This window comes from Cervus elaphus, chromosome 18, assembly GCF_910594005.1.
Source record: "Cervus elaphus chromosome 18, mCerEla1.1, whole genome shotgun sequence".
Classification (NCBI taxonomy): domain Eukaryota; kingdom Metazoa; phylum Chordata; class Mammalia; order Artiodactyla; family Cervidae; genus Cervus; species Cervus elaphus.
In genome coordinates, this window is record NC_057832.1 from 64426742 (window position 1) to 64442397 (window position 15656).

General features: G+C 40.1%; 1 protein-coding gene and 1 long non-coding RNA gene across 4 annotated transcripts in view; one reads left to right on the forward strand and one right to left on the reverse strand.

Annotated features, from left to right (window-relative positions):
- DOCK4 (dedicator of cytokinesis 4) overlaps window positions 1-15656 on the forward strand; it is a 473136-nt gene that overhangs the window by 135140 nt on the left and 322340 nt on the right. The gene's annotated exons all lie outside the window — the stretch shown is intronic.
- Window positions 4928-7456, reverse strand: LOC122674188. Its single transcript, XR_006334924.1, has 3 exons — window positions 7405-7456; window positions 5170-5261; window positions 4928-5057 (listed from the first exon to the last, which is right to left on the reverse strand). It is a non-coding gene; the product is annotated as an uncharacterized LOC122674188 (long non-coding RNA).

Here is a 15656-nt window from a genome sequence, read left to right on the forward strand (position 1 = left end):
TACTGTTTTGTTGTATACTGTTGGAAATAATACTTATGTTTGTCAATCTTTAAGAACTAGTGTATTTATTTATATCTTGATTAAATGTAGTATTTTTTCCTGAAAAAATGAAATTCTATGTAACGGTTAGTTCTTCTCTACATCATACACAGAAAAACGAGATTTAATGACAAACTGAGTGGATCAAAGCTTAATTTCAGTTTTAAATTAAAAATTAAATTTTAAAAGTTTCATTTTGTTTCATAAAACTCTGAACACACTCTGCCTAGAATTTAGGACTTAATTGTAACCATAAAGAAATAATAATCAAGCTTCCTAATAAGATGAGTGTTTGGGGAAATGTGAATTAAACCAGCCGCCTGGAGAGTGTCCAAATATTGCAAAACATATTTTGGAATTATCAAGTGATACTTAGGGTGGAATTCTGTAAATAATCAAAGAAGCCAGATGTCTTTGATCATCAAATAATCTGTGGAAGTGTGCCAATGTGTCCTAAGCTTTCCTCATCTGTTTTTTTCTTTTAACTAACCTATTTAATACGAAAATGAGTTCCAAAAATTTTAACTATTTTTGCCAAATCCAGTTTGTCGTTGTTAACTCTGGTTGTCCAGATCCTAAACTAATGAAGAATTAGATTTCAAAATATTTTGATGACCCTTGACTCTCAGACAACTCAAATCAGCAAATATTTATTGCATGCCTACTATGAGCAAGAAGTTATGCTTGTTTCCAGGGAATGCAAAAGTAAATAAATCACACTATTCAAACTACTGAGAATTATTCTAAAAAAAAATTTCACATACCGCTTGTTAAAGAGTTCTTTAAGTCTATATCTGAAAATATTTTTAGCATACATATCAACAAAAAATACTTTAGGAATTTTTATTCACTGTGAAAGACTCTAGGAGAATATAGCAAAAATGTCACATGTGATTCTTTCTCTTGACAAAGTAACTTTATGATCTAACTTAAGAGAGAATATGAAATAACAGATAATGCAAGGAAACAAGTCAATGATAATTGTATTAAAATTGTAAGTGCTACAAGGGTACAAAGAAAATCAAGTTAAGAGATCAGTAGTCACTGCATTTATTGGGGTACTTCTTTTGGACTGGAAGAGTTTATTACCATTGTACCCTGAATTTGTTTTTCTAGGGAACTATTCTCCTTCCCTCCCTCTCTTCCTTCCTTAATTAAGGCAAAATTTAGCCCCACTAACGTTTGCATAATCACAAGTTTCATCATGGTTTTGTGTGTATGTGGGAGGGGGGTTGGGTCTATGTGAAAGTACTTTTTAATGAAAATCTTTAGTTCAGAAATTAAAGTTGTCACACCACTTTTTGAAGTGGATTGAAATTTCATTGTTTGCTGCCAATGAGTATGGCTCAATATTTGGGATCTAGTTATATTTAATTATAGTATTTAATGAACTATGTCTGAATTTCCTGCTAAATTATCTACATTTTTAGAGGAGAGACTATCAGCATTAAGCTGTCTAACTGATCTCCGAGTTCGCGGCACTCCCCTGCAAGCGGCCCTCTACACCACCATCAGCGCTGGGCCAGCCAGAGCAGGGAGCTGCATGTGAGTCTCTAGCAACTCTCTACTGTCTCCAGCAAACATTTCTGAGCACAAGCAAAAGGTCTCTCTCCACCTTTGCCTCCTTCCCCTCCCCTGCAAAATTCTGTGAGCCTTTGCTGTGTGGCTACTTCTCTTCTATCAGAATGTCTCTTTGCCCCGTTTTCTACTGGGTGAATTCTTCTTGTCTTGTAAGGTTCTAGTTCAACAATTAGGTCTTCAGAATATTTCCCTGAGCCCACTGTTAGAATATGTTGTTTCATAATCTGTATTTCCGGATTTATTATAGCATGTCTGGGGTTTCATGTCAGCAGGAGTCCAATCAACTACAGTAACCACACTAATTACAGAACAGAGATACTTTAATATAAAGGATTGTTAACTTGTATAACGGTGTTACCTGAGAAACCGCTGGGTGGGTTGGGGGCTGGTGGCAAGAAAGAGGTTAGGTTACTGAAACCTAGAAGCTTAGAGGGGGACCCTACAGAATTGTCGGGCCCTACAGCCCATTCATTGGAAGAGACCTTGAAGCTGGGAAAGACTGAAAGCAGGAGGAGAAAAGGGCGACGGGATGAGATGGTTGGATGGCATCACCGATTCACTGGACGTGAACTTGGGCGAACTCCGGGAGATGGTGAGGGGCAGAGAAGCCTGGTGTGCTGCAGTCCATGGGGTTGCAAAGGGTCGGACATGACTGAGCGACTGAACAGCAACAGCTGCAGGACTGAAATCGACCTGAGGTGAGGGTGGTGCCCTGGCTTGCGAGTCCTGTGGGCTGGGACCCAGCGTGGAGCTAGCTTCCCCTGAGATCTCTGGCTGTGGCTTGTTCTGCTGGTGTGTGGAGTCCAGCCAACTGGATCCCAGTGCTGCTGGAGGGACTGGCCACTGCCCAGGGGAAGACGTGTTGCCTGGATGATAATCAGAGGAGCTGCCAACAGACAGGAGGTCACGTGGGAGCGTCCACCCACCAGAATTCCCTTCTCCCTCCCCAGTCTTCTAGTCTCCCAGGATGTCCTGTGGCAGGCAGAGGAACCAGCATCTGGCAAAGCTGAAATGGGGTTTGCTGAACCTAGCATCCCAGAACAGAGCATAGAGGGGTGAACTTGGAGCTGATGGGTAGTGGCTTTTAACTGACTCAAGGGATAAATAACTGCTGTCATCTTACCTGATCACGAGCTCCTTGATACAGGAGTATTACTAGTGTATCATTTACCTGTCATCCCCAAATCCCTGTAAAATCTCCATCTACTTATTTGACAGTAAAACCTAATCTAAATTGTTGATATGATATTCATACATGTTTGTGCAGAGACATTAACATTGATCCATATCTGTTTGGAAAGGTTAGTAATACTTGATATTTAATCCAAGTTACTTGGTGAAGTCTGGAAACATACTGAATCACATGATATGTCTGATGCTAAGGTTTCTGATAAGTGAACCTGGATCACAGGGGCCTAGCGTCTGTATTTTGTTGTGGATGTGTTCAGTAGCGATTCAGTGAAATGCAAATTGTTGATTGCCTGTCTGTTATTTTATTTTGCAAGCTGATAATCTGGTCATGGATAGTTTCTTTTTTTCTTTCCTTCTTTTGTAACACAGGAGAATTTCTAAAGAGATAGCAAGTCTGTGAACACTTTGTACTTTCTGAGTTCATGGAATTGTTAAGGTTTATTAGAGCTTTCCAACTGGAAATGGGAGCTCTTTGGTTAGAGCTGTTGAGAAAAAGACCTGAAGTGATTGTGGATTCCCAGTCTCTATGTCATTTAGCAAATTATGACTCAGGGATGAATTTTCCCAACAGTTTTTAGAAAAGTGAGTTCAGCAGGATGAAGGGGTATGTATTTCACATGAATTTAAGAGAGTCAAGAAAATTCCACTAAAATCTTAAACATATAAAAAGAGGAGTAATTTGGGGTTTCATCTAATCTTTTTTTACTGAAAATCATATCAAAAAAGGCTCCTCTTTCCTTGGCAAGGCTCAGATGGTAGCTTCCTTCCAGCCTTATTTCTAACAGCGTTGAATATTGCTCCTGGTACAATTTTCTAAAGCTAGTGTACTTTTAGTTTTCTATGCTAAGGGCAAGGACATGCAAGTAAGAAGGTAAGTATTTGGCAGGTGATTGTGAATAATAATAATTTCAAAGGTTAGAAAATATTCAAGAGGATTATACTTGCATTCCTTTGAGAAGATTGAAGACTGCTCTGAGAATGTAACACTTTGTCAGTTTGTATAACATTCCTATTGAAATAGAATCATTCTTGAGTTCATTCCAGTTAGAGAAGTAATAGAACTATAATTTTAAAAAAGTGTTCTTGCCTTCAGGTGGTAGAGCCATAAAGATTTATAACTTAAATCTGGTAGAGTCATTGAAATTTCAAACTATCCTTAATAAGGATGCTAAAAAAAATTCTTCTTTTAGTTAGCACTTATTGATCCTTCTCACATGTGTAGTACACTCTGCCTGGTAGGGGTTGTGGAAAATATTAATACAAAAGGTAGAAGTTCCTCGTCCGAAAATACTTAAAATTGCTAGTTGGGAGGAAGATAAAATGAAGGAGAACTAAGTAATAATGGTTAAGAAGAGGAGGGGAAAAAAAAATGGTGTAAGATGCCCATGTCAGATATGAATAAAAATGTCAGATTTTTGGGAGGAGAGTCCTATTGTGGGCTGTGGTAAAATCATATTATCACCAATGCTATTATTTTAATAGGAGAATAGCTTTGTAGAACAAATTGTCTTTCTGTCATGTAACCCAAAACACTGATTTGGTTGCAAGAAATTCTGTAGAATGAAGCATCTTCTGCTCCAGAGCTTCACTCTAGGCACTTTCCTGGCTAAGATGAACAGTGGCTGCTGCTCAAAGAAAAACTGACCCAAGTGTGGACCATCTAGCTACATCCTCTTCCGACCTTCCAAGTAAAACGAACCCATGTGCAAATGCCATCCTCGGTTTGCCATCTTTCCTGTTCTCTCTTCGCTGTTTAACTACTTCTTTTTTTTTTGTTCAGTTGCCAAGTCGTGCCTGACTCTTTGTGATCCCATGGACTGCAGCACACCAGGCCTCCCTGTCCCGCACCGTCTCCCGGAGTTTTCCCAAATTCATGTCCATTGCATCAATGATGCCTTCCTTTTCCGGGAAGTCTTTTTTGTGTCCTCCCAGTGAAATGGGTGCTCTTCATCTGTGCTGTGACCCCAACCATGTCTATCTTGGCACGTCCTTCTCCTCCACCACCACGTCTGCCAACGATAGTCATGTCTTAGTCCGGGCGGCTGTAACAAATGACCATAGACTGGATGGCTTAAGTGACAAGCATTTATTTCTGTCAGTTCTGGAGGCCGGTGGGCTGAGATCCAGGTGTCGGCATGGTCAGGGATCTTGGGGAGGGCTTTTCTTGCTGTGTCTTCACGAGATGGAAGGAGAGATAGGTGGCTCTCTCTTCTCTTCTTAGGAGAGTGGTAGGTCCTATTTCCTCCCTATTATAAATAAGCAAACCAAGAATTGGAGAACTTAAGCCTTTTTCTCTAAATCTTCCAACAAGGGGCGGAGTTGAGATTTAAATAAGTTATTCTTACTGTTGAGCCTTACCTTTTAGCAGTGACCCCATGCTGCTTCCCTCATTGGGCTGAGAGTCCCTTGAAAGCAAGAATTCTGTCTTTTGTTAATAGCCCATCCTATGACTGCCAAATAAGAAGAGCAAAGATGTGAGAGTTATAAGTATGTTTAGCCTACAGGGCCAAAGTTAACTCATTCTTCTCAGAAGAAAAGCATTGAGCCTGCATCCACCTGGTGACCTAAGGTTATCGTTTATTGTTTTAGTCACTGTCTGGCAGTACTCATGTCAAGCAATAGGTAATCATTTGGGTGCTCAGAATAGCCAGTCAGTGTTAATTCAAGGCTCTCACAGTGCGTTTTAACTGGCAGGCACATATACTACTACTCTGAAGGAGGCTCATTTTGTTAACATGGAGGGATGAGAGATGAAAGTTGGGAGATCATCCTAATGAGATCATTCATTAATATTGCTCTTTTTTGTTGTTTTGAACTGCTTCACTTGGGTACTCTCATGGTACCTCGTTAAAGAAGTGATTTCCTGGTGAACCACTTGGGGGTAATCCAGGGAGACAGAGATCCTACTTCCTATCAGAGGGTCTCTGAATCCACAAGAAGGATTTGGGACCATTAATTGAATGCAAGTGTGGACACTCCCAAGTGCAGGGCCCTGTGGGAGATGCCCAGGGATATAGAGATGAATAGGATACCACCTCTGTCTCTAGAAAGGTGAGACTCCCTCCAGCCAGTGGGGAGATTCCTGAAAGTTTCAATATGGGATGGTGTGCTTTTCTTTAGGTTACATAATAAGCTGATCCTTGCTCAAGACAGAAGTTATCATTCGTTATAATAATTTTTATTTGTAATGTGTCTGGAACTGTGCTTAACACTTTATGTGGATTATTTTTTTTTAATTTCATAATAAACCCATGGGATAGATATTATTATCTCTGTCTTACAGATGAGGAAACTGAGGCTTAGAGAGAGGTTAATAACTTGTCCACATTCATATACCCAGAGGGATGGAGCTGGAATTCACACCCAAAGCCTGTGCTCTAAATCGCTGTATTAATTTACCTCGTCTGACCCAGAACAATCTAGAAAAATAGAATCTTCAGAGCCATTACAGGAGCCTTTAGAATCATTTGATCATTTCAGTGAACTGATGAAGGATACAAGACATCTTTTCTATTATATAGTTGAAGAAACTGACCTAGAGGGCTTGTCTGAAGCAAAGTTATACGTCTGTTACTAACTGGTAATACTAGGTTGTGAACACAATAGCCCAGTCTTCTTAATACCACTCCCAGTAGCAATGAAACAAATAGGAACCACTTACTATGCAGGAACAAAGCGATCTGGGGTTTATTATATTTTCCTTCAATCCATTTTCCCTTTCCCTATTGTGTGGCCATGCATACTTTTCTTGACTATATAATTACATACCTGCTTCAAGATGAATACTCTGAGCACAGTGAGTAATGGGCTGAGATGGAATGTGGTCACCCTGTAAAGTCATTCAGTATCTTCCACAAAAAATGTAAATAAAGAAGCTGCTCCTGGCAGCAGACAGCCAGACTTCATCTGATAGGTGTCTGCTGTGGTTCTCCGTGGCAGTCACATGGCAAGGGTGTCAGAGCTTCTGGGGATTTCAAAGGGCTGCTCTGGGGAGTTTCCTCTTCCCTGTAGAGGTGCTAGAGGCCAGTCAAAGCTATCAGCTCTAGAAGGGCTGGCAGGAAACCGGTCCCTGCCTGTTTCCTGCAAGCAATGAATGCCTCTTTGCAGCAGGCAGCAGGCCCAGGGCCATACCATGTCATTTACACATTTTTTCTTTCTTTTCTTTTCTTTTTTTTTTAGCCCTCCAGTTTTCACTCCGAGAGCATGTACAAGACTTACTTTTTTTTGCTCAGTATATTTTCCACTCCTTTACAACTTAGCTGAAGTGGAACCTCCTCTGGGAACACCTCCCCAGCTAGCTCAAACCCACGCTCCTGCCCCCTACCCCTCTTAGGATGCCTGGCATTGCTCTGGCCAGCCCTTCGCGAGTCGGATGCCCTGCCTCCACGGCTTTCCTCGGCAGGCCCTGGACATTCAACTGCCGGTGTGTTTTGTTTACTTGCTGTCATGGTGCTTTCCGGTTCGATTCTAGGAATAAGGTTATTTCTTAACTAATGTGATTAGTTTTCCTGATTATAAATGTAATAATATTCATTGTGTAGCATTTTTTAAGAGAGGTAAAAAGAAAGGGTATGAAATCGCCCATGAACTTACCGCCTGGAAACAACCAGAGTTGACCTTTTGGGCCATTTGCTTTCCTTGTCAGATGTGAATGGCACTGTTTATGTTTGTTCTGTCCTTGAGCAGAAGCTGGGCACCTGAAGTTTTATCACGTGGGAGTGCCATGGACCTTTTATTTATTTATTTATTTTTGGATCTTTGGCCAGAAGCTCTATTTTGTGACAGTTCAGCCCGTACCAGCTGCCTTCTTGTAATTGACAGTCCCCCGTCATCATAGGAGCTTGTCTAACAAGACAAGACACCTGTTTTCTCACCAAGAGAGAAAGCTGTATTACTTTTTTGGATTGAAAGAATCATAAGCAAAAGAGAGACTGGCTTAGTGTCCTTACAAGCTCTCATGTCGATGGAGCTGTGGTAAGTGGTGTGGAACTGGCTTATGAAATTTTTGCTCCACTTACTGGGATATTTTGCAGCTTCAAAACCTTTCATTTGCACAGAGTTCTGCATCTGCTAGAGTTCTCTGATGCAGATAATAGAATCCGCCCCAGCTGGTTTAAATGGGATTTGTTATGGGATATTAGCTGGCTTACAGACTCTCTGAAAAGATGCAGAAACACGCTCCAGGCTACATTTCCATGAACATTTCCTAGAACCACCCCACGGGACTAGCCTGACAAGCAGGCTGCCATTGCCGCCAGCCTCCGAACCACACCGCCTCTGCCGTGACCCACGAAGCTGCCACATGTGACTCCAGCCCTCATACCTCTGCCATCACCTGTGCCAGCTCTGAGGGTGTCCTGGGCCTGGCTCTTTTCTCACATAGTTCACTGCCAAATCAAATCTCACATGTGAGTGATAGAGCCTGTTCTCATGGCTATACCTTCTGTTCACAAGGGAGAATTCACAGTATGGGGAACTGTCAAAGATAACCCCTTCCTCTTTGGAAAAAAAAAGGAAAGAACGAGATTTTGGATGCCCACCCATGTCCTTCTCAATAATCCTCTTTTCTGCTTACAACGGGAATTCCATGACAGTCCAGTGGTTAGGACTCAGCACTTTCACTGCTGGGACCCGGGTTCAATCCCCAGTTGGGGAACTAAGATCCTGCAAGCCATGCGGCCTGGCCAAAACAAGCAAATCAAGATATGCTCACATTATAATGTAAGTCTCCCAACCCTACCCTGGCAAAATTGTAGAACAGGAGCAGAGTCTGTGTTCATTGTCTGTTCATCTTTGGGAGGGTTCAAGTGAGATACAGAGAGCATCAAGTAGAAGATAAGATGTGATGAGATCTTAAGCGTCCCACTGGCTAATGCTTTTCATTTTTATGATTGTATCACGCAGGAGTGAAAGGGGATAGGAGGTTGTGGAGAAAGGCTGGCAGGTAGTAAATGCAGACTAAGTATTCTCGAGGCCTTTCTAGAACCGTAGCTTTCAGTTTCAAGAGAGTCTTTTCCATTTTCGTCAGAGTGGAAGGTTTTGTAGATGTTTTTGCTTAATGGTGATTTATTTTAAACTGGGGAATTTTTCATACTTCGTGACTTTGAGGTGGGCTCTCATTATTACTGAGTTTTCTGCTTATAGCTTCTCTATCCTTTGTGGGGAGGGAGGAGGGGGGAGCATCCGTGTGGAAATGTCCAGCAGCACCTGAGTATATGCAAGAGGTCAAGACGATAAGCACTGTGGTCCCATCAGGGAGGACACAGTAAAACTCACAGGATGTATACTTCTGTTTATGCACGTGTTTTCAAATAGAATTGTTTAATGTCAGCTCGAGGTATCACCGTTTTTGGTGCTAGGGATAGAGCAGCAATAAAGGTATGTTAGCACATCTTAATGATCCTGACAATGTATTCATAAAGAGGTGCTGATTAAGGAGCTGAATATTCATTCACGTATTGACAACTGCCTTTACTTTGGTATAAAATATAAGATTTGAAAAATTAGCCTTGCTTTTATTGGAGACAGAACTGCCCCTTCAGAAGATCTTATGAATGTTTGTAATGCATTTTCCCACTTCCTTGATTCCATTATTTTCTTTTCCTCTTTGAAACTTACTTTGCTTTACACAAAGTGAATTTCACAGGTGGAGTGGATATTCATTGAGTCTTTTTTTTTCAAGCTTTTTCATGCAAGTTGGACATTTACAAAAATATGAGGTTGGTAGGAGGATAGATGTCATAATTATCAATGTTATTATTGGAGAGAAATACATATTAGGAGTATCCTAACTAGTATTTACCAACAGTAAATACTTCCTAGCTCACTGTGTGAGTGAATGAATGAATGAATGGATGGATGGAAGCGGTACTCTTCAGCCAGGTCTGGGTTCAGATTTCTGATCTGCTCCTTCCTAGTTGTGTTATAATGAACTCTCTGAGTCTGTTTCCTTGTCTTTATACTGTACAATTTTACTTACTCATAAGTGTGTTTTGAGAATTAAATAAGCTAATTTATGTTAAAAAAAATTAGATGCTGCTGCTCTGGCTTCTGTTAAAGCACTCAGTAAACATTTCCATCAATGCCACTATCACCACTTTATTCTTCCCTGGGAAATTCCCAGTGAAGGTTATCATAACAAAGACACTGGGAAGCTCTCCAGCAAAAGAATCTCTTAACATTTAAAAAAACTGTATACACGTGTGTGTGTGTGTGTGTGTGTGTGTGTGTGTGTGTGTGTGTGTGTGTGTGTGTGTGTGTGTGTGTGTGTGTGTGTGTGTGTGTGTGTGTGTGTGTGTGTGTGTGTGTGTGTGTGTGTGTGTGTGTGTGTGTGTGTGTGTGTGTGTGTGTGTATGGAACATTATTAACATCTTCCCAGAGAAATTATTTCCACAAAATAAAATTTGGGAAAGGCTACTACAAATCACAGTTACACTGATAATTCTTTTTAAAGCAAAACTTTGGTGTGTTTATCTTGAAGACATTTTAAGTGGCCAGAGAGAACTTAGACTTTGCTGTGTGTGCTGGCCCCCATTCAGTATCACGTGGAAGGATGGGATAGTGAATAGATGGTGGGATAGCAGGTGATGACTGCAAGGCTGGTGTGTAGCAGGCCCAGGGCTAAGTAAGCTCCCTTGAAGGAAAAGCCTTGTGTGCACCCTGGCTTCTGGGCATCTGTCTTGAGCTACCTCATGAACCAGAAGCCTGGCACTTTGGGACAGTCTTTTCTAGTGTGGCTCTCAGTCCCTCTGTGACTGTGAATGTCTCTGTGGCTTAATTCTGCCACTGCCTGTGGTGTGACCCGTGTCTGCATTCCTCTAGGTGCTGGGGAGGCCAGCTGGGACGTCATGCAGCTGTTTTTCAGAGGGTGCACCGTGATCCCTTCTCTCCAGGGGCTGTACACACCCACCCAAAGTGGTGATTATTGGAAATGGTGATGTACATGTGTGTGATCTTGTCTTTGTAGGAAAGTCATGCACAGATGGGTTGGGGGAGGTGAGCAGTTTTTAACTCCATCCTTTCCCTTTTATATTGGAAAGTATCTCTGCGTGTGAAATGAAGGAATGCAAAAGAGAGAACAAGTGGTAAAGTAGGACATAAGAGATTATCATTTCAATTACCTCATAACCTTGTGAATTCGGGCCATTCTTTTCCTTTTAGATCGTACATTTAACCTTTAAATGGCTTAAAAATCATGGAGGAAAACTGTTTTATTCTTTATCTCTGTAATTCTCCTTGAAGGAGTTGGAGATTAAGTCGTCTCTCTGTTGGAGTTGGCAGTCCTTGGCACTTGTGTTTTCTCTCTGCCTAACCGTGAAACCTGCTACATGGGCTTGATGTCAAGCCTGTGAAGCTGCTGAATTGAATGTGGTGCTCCTTTTAGTCACCACCTTGGAAATGAGCTTAATTCTTTCTGTTACAACTAAGGCTTTCTCTTAAAAGTTAAAGAAATTCTTAATTTTAATTTTCAAGAAAAAAATTTATTAACTTCTTAAATATATTCTCTTTCTTCTGAGTTGGTGTAGACCTTGACCGCAGTAGTTGCGAGTGGTTGTCTGCAGTGCACTGCGAGGGAGTTTAGTATTATAAATCCAAGTGTCTGAAAAGGAGGATTTCTCAAAGTTTTGGACACAGCCGTGCAAAAGTGTTCATATCTTCATCTGTGTAACTGTGTCTGTATCCCATAGCTTTCATCCTTTTCCTTTGGATATGTCCATGTTTATCTTAAATTAATTTTTATATTAATCAAAAAATCCTTGCTTGAGTCAGCTGTTGCTGATAAATCCAGTGTGGGGACTTCTTTAAGGAAACAGGGTTGATTAGTCAGGGCTGCATGTCTAGAATTATATCATGAGTTGATAAAATAATTGTATATCATTTTTGCTGTTAAATGAAATTGAAGGTAAATGCAAGATGCTTGTTATCATCACATCTTGACTTGATATGTGAAAGAGAATAGATTCCTAAGTTTGGTCAGGATGGTTTTCACTGAAGTGAAAAAATTCTGAAATGTAGTATAATTTTGTGATTGTGAAATTGTCACATGTATATAAGAATATTACTGTGATTTGATTTGCCTAAGAATGTCATGAGTGGTTCCAAAGAAGGTCCAACTTCTGAATCTAAATTTCAGATTCTGAGTAGATGAGGTAACCCCTGATGTCCTCAGGTTATAGTTTCATCTTTCACCCAAATCAGCTTTTCTTTCAGTTTTAACCTGTGACTTAGGAAGAGCTTTCTCTCCTGTCTGAAGCAGAGCTCCTCACTTTCATTTCCCAGTTTTATAGTGGGAGCCTCGGAAATGTGGGAAGAGGAAGAGGAATCAGGCTTTGACCTTTGTCAGTGTATCCCCACGGAGCCCACTTCTAGAGTTCGCCTTTTTCATTTTCTCCTCTCCCCCGTTCTTCTCTCCTGCTTTACTCTATTGTCTTCATGCTCATTATCTGCCCCTGTTTCCTCTGAGACAGCAGACAAGCCTATAATCAAGGCTCTTGCCTGACTGAAGCTTTGAGAATTGGTTACATGAGGCCTTTGCCCAAGGGACTCAATATTGACTATGTTCATGATTGAGTTAATGAAACAGGGATCAGGTGACAAATTTAGTTTATGGAACCCCATTCAGGACAGTAAGCATTTGAAAGGGTTGGAAAGACATACCAGAGATTCTAATCAAGCAGCGTGGCTTAGATGAAAGGTCATAAATGAAATTTAATGTGAATTAGGCTAGGGTAATTCATACTACGAAAATAATTTAGGCATATAACATTGTTATCACTTCATACTGCTTTTGAAACCTCCAGCAGTAGAGGAGGTGATGCTTGCTGTTCTTTATAACAGAGATTTTAATGATATATTAAAAACAAACAAATTGCCTAGACCATGTATTATATAATAACGTTTGCCATGGTAGAGGTGAAGATAGAGGAATAAGAAGGGGGAATGCAAAGATAAGGTGCTGTTACTGCTACTGGACTTCTTTCTCGCCAAGGATCTATCCAAACGCTTTTCAAACATTTCTGTTGAATATAATTCATACAGTATCTTCTATATTAGTGAAATTCCACTAATAGAAAATTGATGTCTGCATGCACAGGATATGTGTTTTTATTTACAAATTATATCTATGTACTATATACTCTTATTAAGCATAACATAAAGCTCTTCCAAAAACATATTTTATAAGATAAACTGTTATTTATTATCAGTATTATAAAGTCTTTTTAATCAGGGAACAGATTCATATAATTCTAGTGATAGCAATGTGATTAAATATGCTTCATTATTTTTAACCTAAGCTTACTTCTTTTGATATAGATATTTGAAGGTTAGTTTATAAATACTGATTACAGCCTGTGTTACATAATTTGATTTTGCCCTCTTATTTTCAGATCTGATTGGATTTTCAATTTCTACCTATAACATATGGCTGATTAAGCTAAATCCATAGAAAGGTCCATTTTTACCATTTTCTATCTGTTTGCATGGGCTTATATTAGTACTAACCTTAATCCATGTTTTCTTTGCAGGAATCTTTTTAAGCCACTTGCACATTTGTAAATGAGTTCAGTTAAACTGATGTAATCTTATTTATAAATCTACTTAGCCAGGCCCAGGTGCTGTGCAGTTTTCACCATATGCTGGGAACAAAAAACTGTGTGGATTCTTTCCTCTGGGCAAACCCCCTTTCTCATGCCACACTTCACAGTTCCAGTAGCATGTGATTTAGGGAATGTACCAGGGAAAGCTCAAATATGAGACTTTAGGAGAGCTTCCTTTATTTTTTTTATTTTTGGATTGCATTTTTTTTTAAATTGGAGGGTAATTGCTTTACAGTATTGTGTTGGTTTCTGCCATGCATCAACATGAATCGACCACAGGTATACATATGTCCCCTCTCTCCTGAACCCCCTTCCCGTTTCCCGCCCTACCCCATCCTTCTAGGTTGTCACAGAACACTGGGGTGAGCTTCCTGTGTCACAGAGCAAATTCCCGCTTGGTTTCCATTTTACACATGGTAGTGTGTGTTTCCATACCATCCTCTCAGTTTATCCCACCCTCTTCTTCTACCACTCTGTCCACAAGTCTGTTCTCTGGGTCTGGTCTCCATTTCTGCCCTGCAAATAGGTTCATCAGCACCGTCTTTCTAGATTCCGTACACATGTGTTTATATGCAATATTTGTCTCGCTTTTTCTGACTGACTTCACTCTGTATAATAGGCTTTAGGTTCATCTACCTCATTAGGACTGACTCGACTGAGTTTTTTTTTTTAATAGCTGACTAATATTCTGTTGTATATATGTACCACGACTTCATTATCCATTCATCTGTTGATGGACATCTAGGTTACTTCCATGTCCTAGCTATTGTAAAAAGTGCTGCAATGAACATTGGGGTACATGTATCTCTTTCAGTTATGCTTTTCTCAGGGCATATGTCCAGTAGTGGGATTGTTGGGTCATATTATAATTCCCTTCCTAGTTTTTTAAAGTCCTTTATTTTTAAGGTAAAAAATTATTATATATTATATATATATCATATCATACACACACACAGAAATCCTCATTTGTTCTCCTGTTCCCCAGTGGCTCATCTTGTGGACCTGACTCTATCAGTGGTCATAAATTTATTATTTAAAGTAGAGCCACCTATCTTCTCCCTCCCACCAACAACTTCTTGCACAAAGGCCAATTATGTAAAAACACCCAGAGCTGCTCTTCTTGAGGCAGCCGCATCGAAGGACTGGGGATTCATCTCACCTGCCGCGTTCCTTTCCCACCTGCCCCTTCCTTGCTCCCAGCCAGAGCTAGCAGAGCACAGTTTGACTCACAATAGTCAGGAAAGACTTCTCTCTGATCTTAGTATCAGATCTCCCTGTACTTCTCCTTTGCTGTCTCTTCGTTTTCCTCTCCTGGATCCCGAGATTCTTGTCAGTGATCACATTTCCCTCTTTGCCTTCCTTTAGGAAGAGCTTAGCACCAGCTCCATCTTTTGTACTGAGTTTGATATGGTGTTTAGTTCCATCTGTTGTATCTTGCAGTGTATGGAAATGCATGGGATACCTTTTAGATACCAGGCCTACTCCTGGCTTTATCTTGCTTCCGTGCCTTTATTTTCCTTTGCTTCTATTTAATTTACATTTTATTTTTGTATTAAATTAAATTTTAAATTCCCATTATATTTGTGTGTGTGTGTAGCTTAAATTACTTTAATCTCTTTTGGAATAAGTACAAGGGCTCTGAAAATATGCCCTATTTTATTGTTATTCAAAAATCAACCTTAATATATTTGGAAGGAAAGTTCTAAATAAATGTAAGTGAATTCAAAATGCAGTGAATGATTTAGACTTGCTTTGAGAGTAGAGACAGGTAAATCTAATGTTACATGAAAAATCTTTTTTCTCTGTAAGAAATGGTAAATAAATCATTTTTATTTCTTTATTTTGTAGATGTGTTGTCACTGTTCAGTAATTCTCAAGTTCAGAGGCTAGTTTAGAAAAGAACATCCAGGTTCTCTTTCTAAGTTAACAGTTAATACAGTCCTGACTTCTGTGTGGTTTTTGATCAGGGGTTTCACGCTGGGATTACTTGGAGAATGGAGATTGTGTTCTCTGGAAACTGGGGTCAGCTGTGGTAGAGACAAATGGAGATTTATCAAGGTGTGTAATGATAGAGTTCGTTATTTTGAAATTGGAAAGTGATATTAAATAACTCTTATCTGAGGAATTAAAGGTTTTGTAGTCCTAAACAGGATGTGGGAGTCATTATTTTGCTACCTGGCCCAGGCATGGAGGTAGTTCTGAATGTCCCCGTCCTGAATGCTTTAATTTGTTCATTGGTCCCATTGG